A 13464-nucleotide genomic window follows, 5' to 3' on the forward strand; every position below is an offset into this window, starting at 1 on the left:
TCAGGAATTAATTTGGATCTATGACTTCCACTCTCAAGGAAGGCTCTACATCTGGGTCGTAATGCTGAAATCCCAGAACCCTGACTTTGGAAAAAAATATCTTCCATTGTTGTATGCAGTGTTGTTGTAGCCATGTCAGTCCCAGAATATTAGAGAGACAAGGTGGGTGAGGTAACATTTTTTACTGGACCAACTTCTGTTTTCTCACCAAACTCAAGTTGGTCCAGTACAAGATATTACCTCATCCCCCCGCTCCCCCCTCCCAACTCTTTGGAAGAAAACAGCAGACAAATCATCCATGGATGAATTTCTTTCTTTCTTTCTTTCTTTCTTTCTTTCTTATTATTTTAATAATATCTCGATGTGCATGTGCTTATAAGTGTTTGTGTCGATATCTATACACATATTGTATATATACGCACACACAAATAGACACAGAATTAAAAGTCGTAGTTTCCATAACATTTTATAATACACTTAGCGAGGGTACCAGTCACGTAAAATGCTTAACAGATTATTTTTAAAAATAATTCCAGAGAATAAGTCTAGACGTACCCTATTCTCTTTAGTTTACCCCATTATAGTCTGTCAGATGTATACATCATAAAGACAGAGTGAATCCAGTGGGATATGGGAATATGAATTTCAGTCTATCCTACTGTTCAAACACCTCTGCCCCTTGTTTGACTTCTCCACCAAACTTTTACCAGTGGATCAGCATCTACAACCTCCCACTTATTCTAGAAACATAAACTGAAAAACTTGCATCCCAGAGAAACTTATGTCCCAGCTTTGTTGAAACTATTTCATCAGGACTATTTCCTAACTTGCGTTATCTACAGACCATTCTGTCTATCTACCCCACCATCTCATTGACAAGATAATAGTGTAAACACAGTTATTTTTAAACCCGAGCATTGATAAATTGCTTTTTCATGCCTCCCTACCCTTTTTCGATGTAAGGCCAGGACAGGAGCTATGAGAATCACTTGTATTTTTAATGGTTTTTGGTGTCTCAGAACTTCAGCACCACCTGGGATCAAGAAAAGAGATTAGAATGTGGAACTACCCTAAATTAGATTGTGGAACTGTACAAAAGCAGGGCTAATCAATTATTGTTTGTCAAGGTCCAAGTTTCTTGGTCAAGGTATTGTCAAGGTCCAGACTCCAGAGAATATAATACAAAAACAATAACAATAATGATAATAATAATAAGTAAATAAAAAGATGTTGCGGCCTGTTCAAAGGTGTCTGGTGGTCTGGATTTGGCCCACAGACTGCTGATTGACTACCTGTGCACTAACGCAACACATGCTTGATACACTAAAGGTCAGATTTTTAGAAGAACTCAACACCCAAAGTGCTGAAGTTGAGCTCTTTCGAAAATCTGGCTGTAGGTGTCACAGGGGAAACTACAGGGTGCTAAGCACATCTGAAAATCTTGCACTAATATGTAAGTAAATATTCCTGAGTAATATCCTGTAATGATAACGGAGTGGAAATGAGTTTCTGTAGGTGTCTGGCTGACTGAGTTCCTGGCGGAATGATTATTTCATTGCTGCTGGGATTTCATTACGTAGTATAATTAAGGAGATGTTCAGGTGCCTAGAGCCTTGGAGAGGCAATTTTTGTTAATCATTTTACGTCTAAATAAATAAATAAAGGAGGCTGGGTGCTGGTGGCTGCCCAGCTGCTAATGGAGCTGATTTGTTCCTCCTTGACTAAGTTGCAGGTGCAGCATACTGGGAATCACTCAGAACGTGTAGGACACTGTTGGAACATAAGAAACCTTACAAAAATGTCAGGCTAGCCTGGGGAGCTCTTCAGGGAGGCTTTAGTTAGTGAGGCTCATGCAGCTGCTCGGCTCAAGACTAGAACTGGGTGAAAATTTTTGACCACAACTTTTTTCTGTGAAAATTGCAGGTTCAGCCACACTGAAACAAATTTTGTGAATTTGTGTCGATTTTTGACAAATTGATCATTTTTGGGGGGAAAATAGGGAAAAAATCAAATGTTTCCAATATTTTTATTTGAAACAACTTATTGTTTCAAAATTTAATTGCTTAAGAACATAAGAATGGCCCTACTGGGTCCATGTAGCCCAGTATCCTGTCTTCCGACAGTGGCCAGTGCCAGGTTCCCCAGAGGGAATGAACAGAACAGATAATCATCAAGTGATCCATTCTCTGTCGCTCATTCCCAGCTTCTGGCAAACAGAAGCTAAGGACACCATCCCTGCCCATCCTGGCTAATAGCCATTGATAGACCTGTCCTCCATGAACTTATCTAGTTCTTTTTTGAACCCTGTTATGGTCTTGGCCTTAACAACATTCTCTGGCAAGGAGTTCCACAGATTGACTGTACACTGTGTGGAAAAAAATACTTCCTTTTGTTTGTTTTAAACCTGCTGCCTATTAATTTCATTTGGTGACCTTTAGTTTTTGTGTTATGAGAAGTAGTAAACAACACTTCCTTATCTACTTTCTCTACACCAGTCATGATTTTATAGACCTCAATCATAGCTCCCCTTAGCCATCTCTTTTCCAAGCTGAAAAGTCCCAGTCTTATTAATCTCTCCTCATACGGAAGCCGTTCCATACCCCTAATCATTTTTGTTGCCCTTTTATGAACCTTTTCCAATTCCAATAGATCGTTTTTGAGATGGGGTGACCATACCTGCACACAGTATTCAAGATGTGGGCATGCCATAGATTTATATAGAGGCAACATGATATTTTCTGTCCTATTATCTATCCCTTTCTTAATTATTCCCAGCATCCTGTTCTATTTTTTGACTGCCGCTGCACATTGAATGGATGTTTTCACCCACGAAAGCTTATGCTCCAATACGTCTGTTAGATCCAAACTAATGCAGCTACCCCTCTGATACTATCCACAATGGCTCCAAGATCTCTTTATTGAGTGGTAACAGCTAATTTAGACCCCCATCATTTTATATGTATAGTTGGAAATGTTGAAATGTTAAAAACCATTTAAAAATGTTAAAAACTGCACAAAATTGAAATGAAATATTTTGATTTGGGTCAAATTACAAAATAATTTTTGTACATTTTGATTTGCTGAAAATGTTGGAAAAAAATATTTTTGATTTCACCCAAAAACATTTTTTTTTTTAATGTTCAGGATTGCCAGTGAACCAAAAAATCCATTTTTTGTGCAGCTTTACTAAAGCCTTTATGGCAATTTTGGTTATTCTTTTGACTTTTATTGTGGTTCCTTTCTGTGTACTGCACAAGGACTAGTAGGTTATATCACTTTTTTCCCTAGCTTGGGCCCTGGGTCAACATTTTCTTCATTATGACTAAAGTACATGCGTAAGTGTTTCTCTAATAGGGATGGACTTAAGCATGTTCTTAAGTACTTTTCTGAATCAAGGTCTTGGTCTGCAGACATTTTTAAAAATGAAACAAACCAACTCACCTTCTTGGCCTCTGTGTCATTTAGATAGAGATAATCATCTTATACCTAATCCATTTACACATCAGTATAAACTATATACTATGCTCTTGGAACCTCTTTCTAAGGCAAATATTTAGTCTTTATCTTTCTTTACCCTCCTGCATACTCGGGTGTACAGGGCATCCACCAGTTTCCAGCATTTATTTTGGTCTTGTGCTGGTCTGTTGATGCTTCTGAGACACACGTTGATATATTTGGCTTCTTTCTCTTTAGTTCTGCATCATGTTTCACTAGGTCACCCTCTTTTCAAGCGGTGTCCATATTATCACTTGCTGTGAAAATGGTGTTGGTGGCATCTTTAAAGTGTGTCCTAAGTATATCTATTGTTGTCTTCTTACCACTGTGAATGTTTTAGATTGGTTTGCTCACTTTGAATTTCTGATGTTGCAGGAACCTTTCCAATGAACTCTGAAGATCATTTCCAGTTATTTACTCTGGAGTAAGTTAATTTTCTTGTCAATTACTGTTGTCCATTTTTATCTCCACTCTCTCTTTCAGCACCCACATACAAAACTAACTTCTACTGTCAGCAATTCTGTTTATCTTTAGTAAAAACTTAGTAAAACATCTGTTTAGTTACAGTCTTTTGTTAAAAGGAGCAATGGCGTGAAATGTAGGCACTGCATTATTGCAAAGGAAGTAGGTCCTGAACCCACCTCCTATTCAATTTCAAAATCATTATAAATCTGCAAGTGCATGAAGTCACTTTCTAATTACTCATGACTAGGGTATTTTTTGGGGGGGTGCTTTTGTGAAACTGTTGAAATATGCAAATGAAGCCTAGACAGGAAGGTAGGAGAAGCCACTCCCACGCTAGTGTACCTAACAGCTGAAAGGGTTTGAGGAAATTTCCTTTCACTTGTATAAAAAGGACCAGAAACCTGTAGTTAGAAGCAGAAATCCATAAACACCAAGCTACGGTCTCCAAGGAATTCAGGTAAGAAATGGAACTGAGTACTCTGCTTTATGCTAACATAAAAATAATGATGCTATATTTTTAATGAACTGTATATTAAAAACCAGCATGGTCTAGTGGTTAGAGTATGGGATAAAGATTCAAGAAACCTGGGTTTTATTTCCAACTGCTGTTGACTTCCACGTGATGGTGAGAAAGTGCCTTCCATTTCTCTATGCCTCCATTTCCCCATCTGTGAAATAGTGATATTACTGATGTACCGTTGTAAAGTACTTTGAGGTATCTGGATGAAAAGAGCTATATAATAGCAGAAGATTTCTTGTTTATTTTAAACGGGTTTAGACATTGAACATGGATTGTCTACAGTCTAGGCTCTAGAGGAATTAAATTATTTCACTTAAGCCTATGAACACTTTCTATAGCAACAAAAACAATTTTAAACTATGCTTGAAAAACAGGCAAAAACCCCGCCGCCTTGAACATGAAATCAAATTTTGTGACTGAGCGTATTTTTGCCCCAGCACAATCTAGATTCTACAGTTGACCATTTATACCCAGGGAAGAATTAGAATGACATCTAAATATTATTTTCCCATATAAAATCACATACAAAGAGCCTAGAAAGGTTATTTTAAATAACCTTAGAATAATTAGTAGGTCATTAATAATGACACTGACTACTTGGAGGGTTTGCTATTCATGTGGACTATGCATGAGATCCCATTATTCTCTTATATTTAATATGAAAGTAGGAAGGATGATCTTGTGGTCAAGTGAGAGGACTGGGAATCAGAACTTCAAGGGGTGACTTGATTACAGTCTGTAAATACCTACATGGGGACAAATATGTAATAACGGTCTCTTCAATCTAGCAGAGAAAGGTCTAACACGATTCAATAGTTGGAAGTTGAAGCTAGGCAAACTCAGCCTGGAACTAAGGTGTAAATTTTTAACAGGTAGAGTAATTAACCATTGGAACAATTTACCAAGGGTCAGAGTGGAGTCTTCATCACTGACAATTTTAAAATCAAGATGGGATGTTTTTCTAAAAGCTCTGCTCTAGGAATTACTTTGGGGAAGTTGTATGGCCTGTGATATACAGGATGATAGACTAGCTGATCCCTTCTGGCCTTGAAATCTATGAAACTTCTGGTCCTATTTCCCAGTTCTGCCACAAACAGCCTGCGCAAAAAGTCAGTAAACCTCTGTGTCTCTCTTTCCCCACATGTAGAATTCTTACGTACCTTTCAGAGGTGTTTTAAGGGCACATTCATTTATGTTTATAAAGTGCTTTGACATCCTGGTATATAAAGTGCTCAGGAAGGGCTAAGTATTATTACAGAATAAATTCATGTCCCTCTGGACTATGGAAGCTTCAGAACCCAAGTAAAATGGAATAAAAATGGTGGTGTCAAGGGTGAATTTGGCCCATTACTCTTAAAATTAAACAAGCTCACTTTTGTTGGTAGCATGGTCACTTTTGTTCATGTTTTCCATAAACAACATACCTGGCATTTAATAACATTTAAAAGTTTTAGACATGGTGAGCAAAATGAATGGCACAGTTGCTCCAGGGAACTGATAGAAGTCCCATCACTTGACTTAAGACTGTGATTCAACAAGGCACATAAGCACATATATTACTCCATCACTATTCAGCCAGGTGTTTAAGTATATTATATATTACTATGCTGACTTCTACTAGATTAGGCTCTGTTCCACTGAATCAATAGGCTGAAGAAACCGTCAAAATAAAGATGAGAAGATAAGGAAAGAAATTGAGAGACAGGTGGGTGAGGCTACAACAACACTGCATACTTGAAAGAAATTGAGTCATTCATTTCTAATGACAATTGAAAATGGCAAAGTGGGATACATTTGGAAGGTATTACAGAGAGAAAGGATCAAGTGGAGAACACATTGAATCATACTTGTATAAACATCTAATTATGCTAACAAAAGACTTGGTTTCAGAGGTGCCAATCACCCATAACTCCAGTTGAAGTCAATGGGAGCAGCAGGTGCTCAACCCTCTGAAAATCAGGCTCAACATGAATGTGAATGTAACATTGCAACCCTCATTTCTTTTTAACAGGGGCAGTTTGGCCTGTCTGTTTTATAGGATGATGATGACCATGAATCATTTCTGCTGCCTGGTTTTGCTTCCGTTTTTCTTTGGTGAGATTCTAACGGCAGAAAGAGGAAGGCTCCGCTTTGGTGACTGTGAACTGAGTGGTGTGTCTTTCCAGGAACTAAGGGACTACTTTGGTGCAATCAGAGGAGCCACTGTAAGTACCACCTGGAAATGCTTGTTGGCTTCCAGTCTGTTCACAGGAAATCACAAGTGCATATTGAGAATTCTGAATTAAAGACGACCAATCAGAGCATTGGCTAACATAACATCTAGAAGCAAGTTCAGAGGCAGAATAGCTGCAGACTTAGATGAAATGAACACCACATTGAATTATTTCTATAGAAAGTGAAAGGAATTTGGAACCAATGTTCTGCTTTCTTTACCATTTATAGCAGTCATTAGTTTGGAACAAATGCCCATAGATACCCAGTTCAATGGCATTTGAAACCAATGTAAAAAAGAAACAGTAGCCTCGAGCAAAACTCTCAGGTGGCTGACTATAATTTTAAGCCCAAAATAATGGAAACTGATTTCCCTTTTTCATCCCTTCGTTCAAATGATGTATCTTCTTTTTGTAATTGCAGCAAACCCAAGACCGCATGACTGACGTCGTATTGCTGAAGAGAGTTGCTCTGCAAGGAGTCCCGGTAAATGCTGTCATTTATCAATAAATCCTGTTGCTCAGAGCAGGGGCGGCTCTATGTATTTTGTCACCCCAAACACAACAGTCAGGCGGCTTTCGGCGGTGCACCTGCAGGTAACGTGCAGCTATCCGCTGGTAACGTGGATTTGGTGGCATGCCTGTGGGAGGTCCGCCGGTCCCACACCTTCAGCGTACCTGCTGTCGAATTGCTGCTGAAGCCGCAGGACCGGTGGACCTCCCACAGGCATACCGCCGAAGGCAGCCTGACTGTCGCCCTCATGGCGACCGGCAGGCTGCCTCCCGCGGCTTGCCGCCCCAGGCACGGGCTTGGTGCAATGTGCCTGGAGCTGCCCCTGGCTCAGGGTAGGGAAGCTCTCAAATAATTTCCTGCCCTCTCTCCTCCTGGTTCGAATTCATCTTCACACACACAAGCTTTTTTTCATTTCTAGTACCACTTTTCATATCTTCCTCTTGTCCCTTCCCCGAAGGAGACCTTCAAGGTTCCATCACCACTCTACTCCTTTCACCACCAGCCTCTTCTCCTTGTCCCGTGCCTCTTACTTTGCCCTCAAGACCAGAAATCTTGGAATCATTTTTCATCCCAAACATCTCCCTTACACAGGTCGTGTGTCTAAAAGACACCCCCCACACCTGCTTTCCCTCTTCCTCCAGAATGTCCTGCCCTGTGCCTGTGATTCTTCACAGCTGAATGTGGTCTTTTCATTTCTGCAACTCTGTCTACACTTAAAGCCCTTCTCTCCAAGACCCTGTGTCATTTGAAATTTAAAGATCTCACTCTAAGAGCTGCCTCTGCAGTTTAGCCTTCTGAGTGTTTCACCTTAATGCATTCTATGAAGAATACAGTATAAAGAGCAGATATCCTCCTCTTCAAGCTGCTCCTGGATCTATTTCTTATTCTGCTCTCCTGCTTTGTACAGAACTTCCATTGGCCTCCATTGGAGTGTCTCATGCCAGACATGCACTGCAGATCTGATACCACTGTCGTCACAATAGATCCAAAGCTGAGCTCAGAGAGAAGAATTTTGCCCAGCTTACGTTACAATGATCTCATGGACAAAAGCCTGCTGAGAGCTTGCTAGATGAAATACGAGAGTGAATACAATGGAAAATAATCTCGGGAAACAGGCATGGCACCCAGGGCTCAATGTGGACAGAGGAACCACTTTATGGAGTTAAACTGCTTGAGCATTGTGCTGAATTGCCTATGATTTTAAGATTTACTTTGCAAATATGTGTGTGTCTTTCATTTAAGTGAATGCATATAACAAGAGACTTTGCATGCAAGAGACGCAGGATATTTTGACACTGCGATGAGCCTCATGTCCTCTCCTCTTGCCTTAGATTTCAGAGAGCTGCTGCTTACTCCGCCATTTGTTGAGGTTCTACGTCGAAAGTGTTTTCAAGCACCATGAAGCAACAAGCTCCCTACTTCGCAGAAGAACCAGTAGGCTGTCTAACTCCTTCCTCAGCATTAAGGGGAAACTGAAACACTGTGTAAGCATGGAGCCTATATCAGGTTTCTTTAATGCTATGAAGTAGGGGCCAATAACATCACAAAAAGATGGAGACTTGGGTCCAATAGTTATAAGAACAGTGTGTGAAATATGTTTAAAAAATAAAACCTTGAATAAAATAAACTAGCACATCCTGTGCTGTCTGTTCGAATAACACCTACCTGCTGGGTGACTGAATGACTCCGGAATTAGAAATGGGACATAGACCCAGATCCTCAAAGGTACTTAGACACTTAAAGTCTCATTGATTTTAATAGGAGTTAAGTGCCTAAATACCTTTAAGGATCTGGGCCATAAAGCTTTTCACCTCTAGGCTACCTGTTGGTAAACACTGACCATGGGTTTGACAGCTTTTCTGAAATGAGTGGGTGGATCTCTGCCTAGCTCCTAGTGGACATTGCTGAGAAAAACAGCTTCGTAACTGGTGCTAGTTCCCATTCTTTTGCAGTCTAAGCAAAGTAGGAAAGGACTGACTGGGCCGTGGAGATTGAGCAAGCTTCCTCTTCTGCGAGCCAGGGTGGGGGCAATATAGGGTAGCCTGCTTAGCTCCAGAGCACGGACTTCAGTCTCCAGGGCTGCCGCTAAGCTGTTCCCAAAAATAGGCAATAAGCAAATTTGTTTGCTTTACCCAGTAGTTCTAACAATTTATTTACATTTTCTTTTACATAGCATGAGCAGAGGAAGTGTTCCTGTGGGGAAGAGTCAAACAGTAGATTTCAACTCATCAGAGAGGAATATGAAAAGGTAACTTGGGGGATTCTCCCATCATCCATTGCACAATTGATTTCTGTCTCTGGGGGGGGCGGAGGGGAGAGGGAACAAACAGCGCACCGCCTCATTATTATTAATTTGTTTTATAGTAGCACCTGGAGGCTGCAACCCAGATCGGGGCCCCATTGTACTTGACGTTACACAGACACACAGAGCAAGACAGTCCTTGCCCCAAAGAGCGTAGGCCCAGATTTTGAAAGGGATTCAAGTGGTGTTGTACTCGGTGTTGCAACATCTAACTGGTTTAGGAGCCTAAATCTCATTTTTTAAAAGGCTCTAGACACTTTAGGGGTCTAAATCCCATCAACTGTTGCCCAAGTCATTTTTGAAAATGGGAATTAGGCGCCTACAACACTTAGGGTTTTTTTGAAAATTTTGCCCATTGTTTTTAAGAATAAGAATTTTGAAATAGTTGCCACATATTGATGTCTAAGATACCAGTTTTCCCTCAGATTTTACTTAGAAATTAACTGTGGCAACTGTATGGTACCTATTGGCTAAATCATGAATTTTTACAGTGGCTACCATTTCAGTCTCCATCCTTCAGTTTATAAGATTAAGAGAAAATCAGTTCAAAAAATTAAAATGAGTTCCTTTAGTAAAGTCCTGCAAGATAACATTGATTACATAAGTAAAATGGGTATATGCAAAACCAAATCACTATGATCAACCTTTAATTTTATCTACAGCTTTTTGTGAAGGCACTAACAGCATGACTTGGTTTTATTTCTTTAGCTGGATAGAAACACTGCAGCAAACAAAGCACTGGGTGAGCTGGACGTTCTCTTCACCTGGATGGAAGGGATTAAGAACTAAGAACATGGAGAAAATCAAGAACACAGCCTATTTTTTATTTCAATAGCTTATTTATTTCAAAATTATTTACAAATCTTCAGGTCGTTTTTGTTTTCTGTAATACAGTGTAAAGTGATGTAGCTCCATGGAAGCCCAAAGAGGTCTGACAGGGTACACTAGGTGACAATGGTCCTGTGCATGTTAATTGTTTGTTACTGAAAGAGGCTGATGTCTGCATGGCTCAAGGAGAAATTCCCCAAGATCCTGCTCTTTAGAATCTCAAGGGATCTGGTGATGTAGGCTGTGAGCTACTTTCATTTGACGGAGCTGCACAGCTAAAGCAGATTGCCTGATCCTGGAATTGGCAGCACTCACTGATTCTCAGCCCCAGGCCATGGGAGTGGAGATGTCACATCAGGAACACACTGATGTTGTTTCCATTTCACAGGGCCCAACAACATTATATCTCTACTTGTTTGGTACTTTCTACTAATGATGGGCCTGAACCAAATGCTGGATCTAAATCAGTTCAGGAGCATCTCCTTCAGCCATATTGTTGTACCAGTTACATTAAGAAGCCAGAATTTTCACCCACAGCTTCAATAGATAATTTATTTAAATTGTTCTTTGCCTCTGCTTGGTCCCAATCAGGGCTAGAAATGGAAGCACCTGAATACTGTGAGAAACACTCTTCCAAAAGCATTTCCAGCCTATCTGGAAGGAGGAGGTACCAGAAAACTCACAAAGGCCCCTTTTCTTTCCATACAAAGGTCATCCTCAAAACTGTAACCCTTACTCCCCTGAATGGTCCCGTTAACTTGAATGAGACTGTTTCTCTGAGTACAAGATCAGGCACCACACTTTCCAGCTCAAGTGGTCTTATTCTCCTTTCACTTACATTCATGTAGGTCAGGAGAAACCCCACAGTAGTAGATGGAGATGTGTAGCTATATATCTGGGGTGAAATCCTGGCTGTACTGAAGTGAAATGGGAGTTTTGCCATTGGCTTTGAAAGGGGCCAGGACTTCACTTCTGGTGTCAGTGAGATGAGAATCAGTCCCAAGAGGTTTAGATAAACTTAGATAAGTATTCACCCAAAGCGGAACCTTTTGAGGTTCCCACATCACATTACGCACAGGTATAAGTGACAAGAGCTTATCAGACACTAACTTGTAAAATGTCTTAGAACTAAAACTACATTTCCATCATAACACTCATTTGAGATCTCTAATGAAAGGTGCTTTGCAAGTTCCAAATGTTATTTATTCTAAATAAGCTCTATTTAAATAATCTGTTTTATTTAAGATGTATTTATAGTAAAATGTATTTAAGGTGTATCTGTTCTTATATAACTAATATGTCATGATCATATTATATATTATTCAGTATGTACATATTGTACAAGCCACTAGCAGTGAATAATGTCATTGAGAAACTGACATCAGGTGTAATGACAATATTTGTTCTTGCAATATTTTAAATTGTATGGTCAAAGTATGGTCTAACTGTATTTAAAATGTATGGTCAAAGTTCTTTACTTTTTTGCAGCTAATAAAAGTTTAATAGTTCATTTCAAAACAGATGTAGATAATTTCTTTCTTACAGATGTTAGGGGAAGGGCAGCATCTGAGAACGGGGAGAGGGTCTGCATTGTCCTCCTGTCTGCAGAATAGACAGGACTTAGCCATGAGCAATATAAGGAGGATTCCTTATTGAAGCTACTGGACACAGATGGGCCTGTGGTTGTCTTTCACTCCCAGACTAACACAGCCCATTCTGTCCAGTGTACCCACATGGGGTCATAGTAAGTCCTGGCCAGGAATCCAAAGTCATGGAAGGGAATGGTGACTAGAGAACAGGATCCAGAACCAGGCTGAAGGTCACTGTGAAGTAGCCTGGGATGACACCTTCTGCCTGGAGCGTAGCAGTATAAGCTCCCCCACCCCACCACACTAGTAGGGGTATACACGGAGGGACCTCTCTAGGCCTCTGATAGTAGTTTAGGGTCTGAATCTGATTTCACTTATACTGCTATAAATTAAAAGTGAGACACCTTGAGTGAGGTAATATCTTCTATTGGACCAATTTCTGCTGGTAGAAGGGACATACTACATCGAGTTCTTCTTTAGACCTGGGGAAGGAAGCGGCGTGTTGGAACTGAATATCAATTGGGACAGATTGTTAAGCAGAAAGGGTAACACGTTGGAATTAAATGTAACTTCACTAATATCAATGGATTTACATCAGTGTTAAATTGGGATCAGGCCCATAGTCTCAATAACAATAAGCACTCGCCTAAAAATTTCTCCAAAACATTTTTATTTATTTGAATGAAAAACGTGTATGAAGTATTTGGAAAGGAAAAAAAACAAACAAACCTCTGTTTTCCGGCCAGTTTCATAGCTGATCAGAAATTTAGCACCAAAAATGCATTTGATGAAACACGAGAAATTTTTGCAAAACAATTCTCTTTCTTCTTTTTCTGGGCAATGGATTGCCAGCTATATTCACCTAGTTCAAGCTGACAATGAAGATGAACTTTAACACTATATCATAATGCCAATGAACTTATAGGGTGAAATCCAAACACTTCAGTCTATTAACCTAATTTGAGGATTTAAGTGGTGCTTAGGTCTTGCACTGACCCTCTGCATAAGAGAAATCTTCATCCATAGTCAATAAATATTGAGGGGAAAAGTTTACTGTTATATCCTTGGGGGCAGCCGGTTTAGGAAGAAATCACTTGAGGCCAGACAGCAGACAGCTAACAAAACCACCATTTTATTTACAGACTCAGAGAACTCACTCAGCCGGCTGAAGCTGGCTGAGCTAACCCATAATAATCTAACTCAGTTGCCATAGCAACAAAAACCATGACAACCAAATACACAACATATTCCTCCCCCCCAATAAGAACATCCCCTAAATAAAACACACACTAGACTAGAGAAGGAGGGTAGACTGCCTCCATTCCCGGCTAAACCCTGGGGATTATTTTGCCCCATAACCGTGGGTTTGCCCTAGCTAAAGATCCAGCCGATGAGGAGGCCTTCTGTCTCTAGGTGGATTACGGCGAACTTCTGGTGTTATTGCACCCGAAAGCACTAGGGGCTCAGGGTCCGCAGCACGAACGGGTGAGGAGGTGGTATCAGCTCGTGCTGGGCAAAGGGGTATCTCAGCCGCCGGCAGT

This window comes from Mauremys mutica, chromosome 4 (genome assembly GCF_020497125.1).
Source record: "Mauremys mutica isolate MM-2020 ecotype Southern chromosome 4, ASM2049712v1, whole genome shotgun sequence".
Taxonomy (NCBI): Eukaryota; Metazoa; Chordata; order Testudines; family Geoemydidae; genus Mauremys; species Mauremys mutica.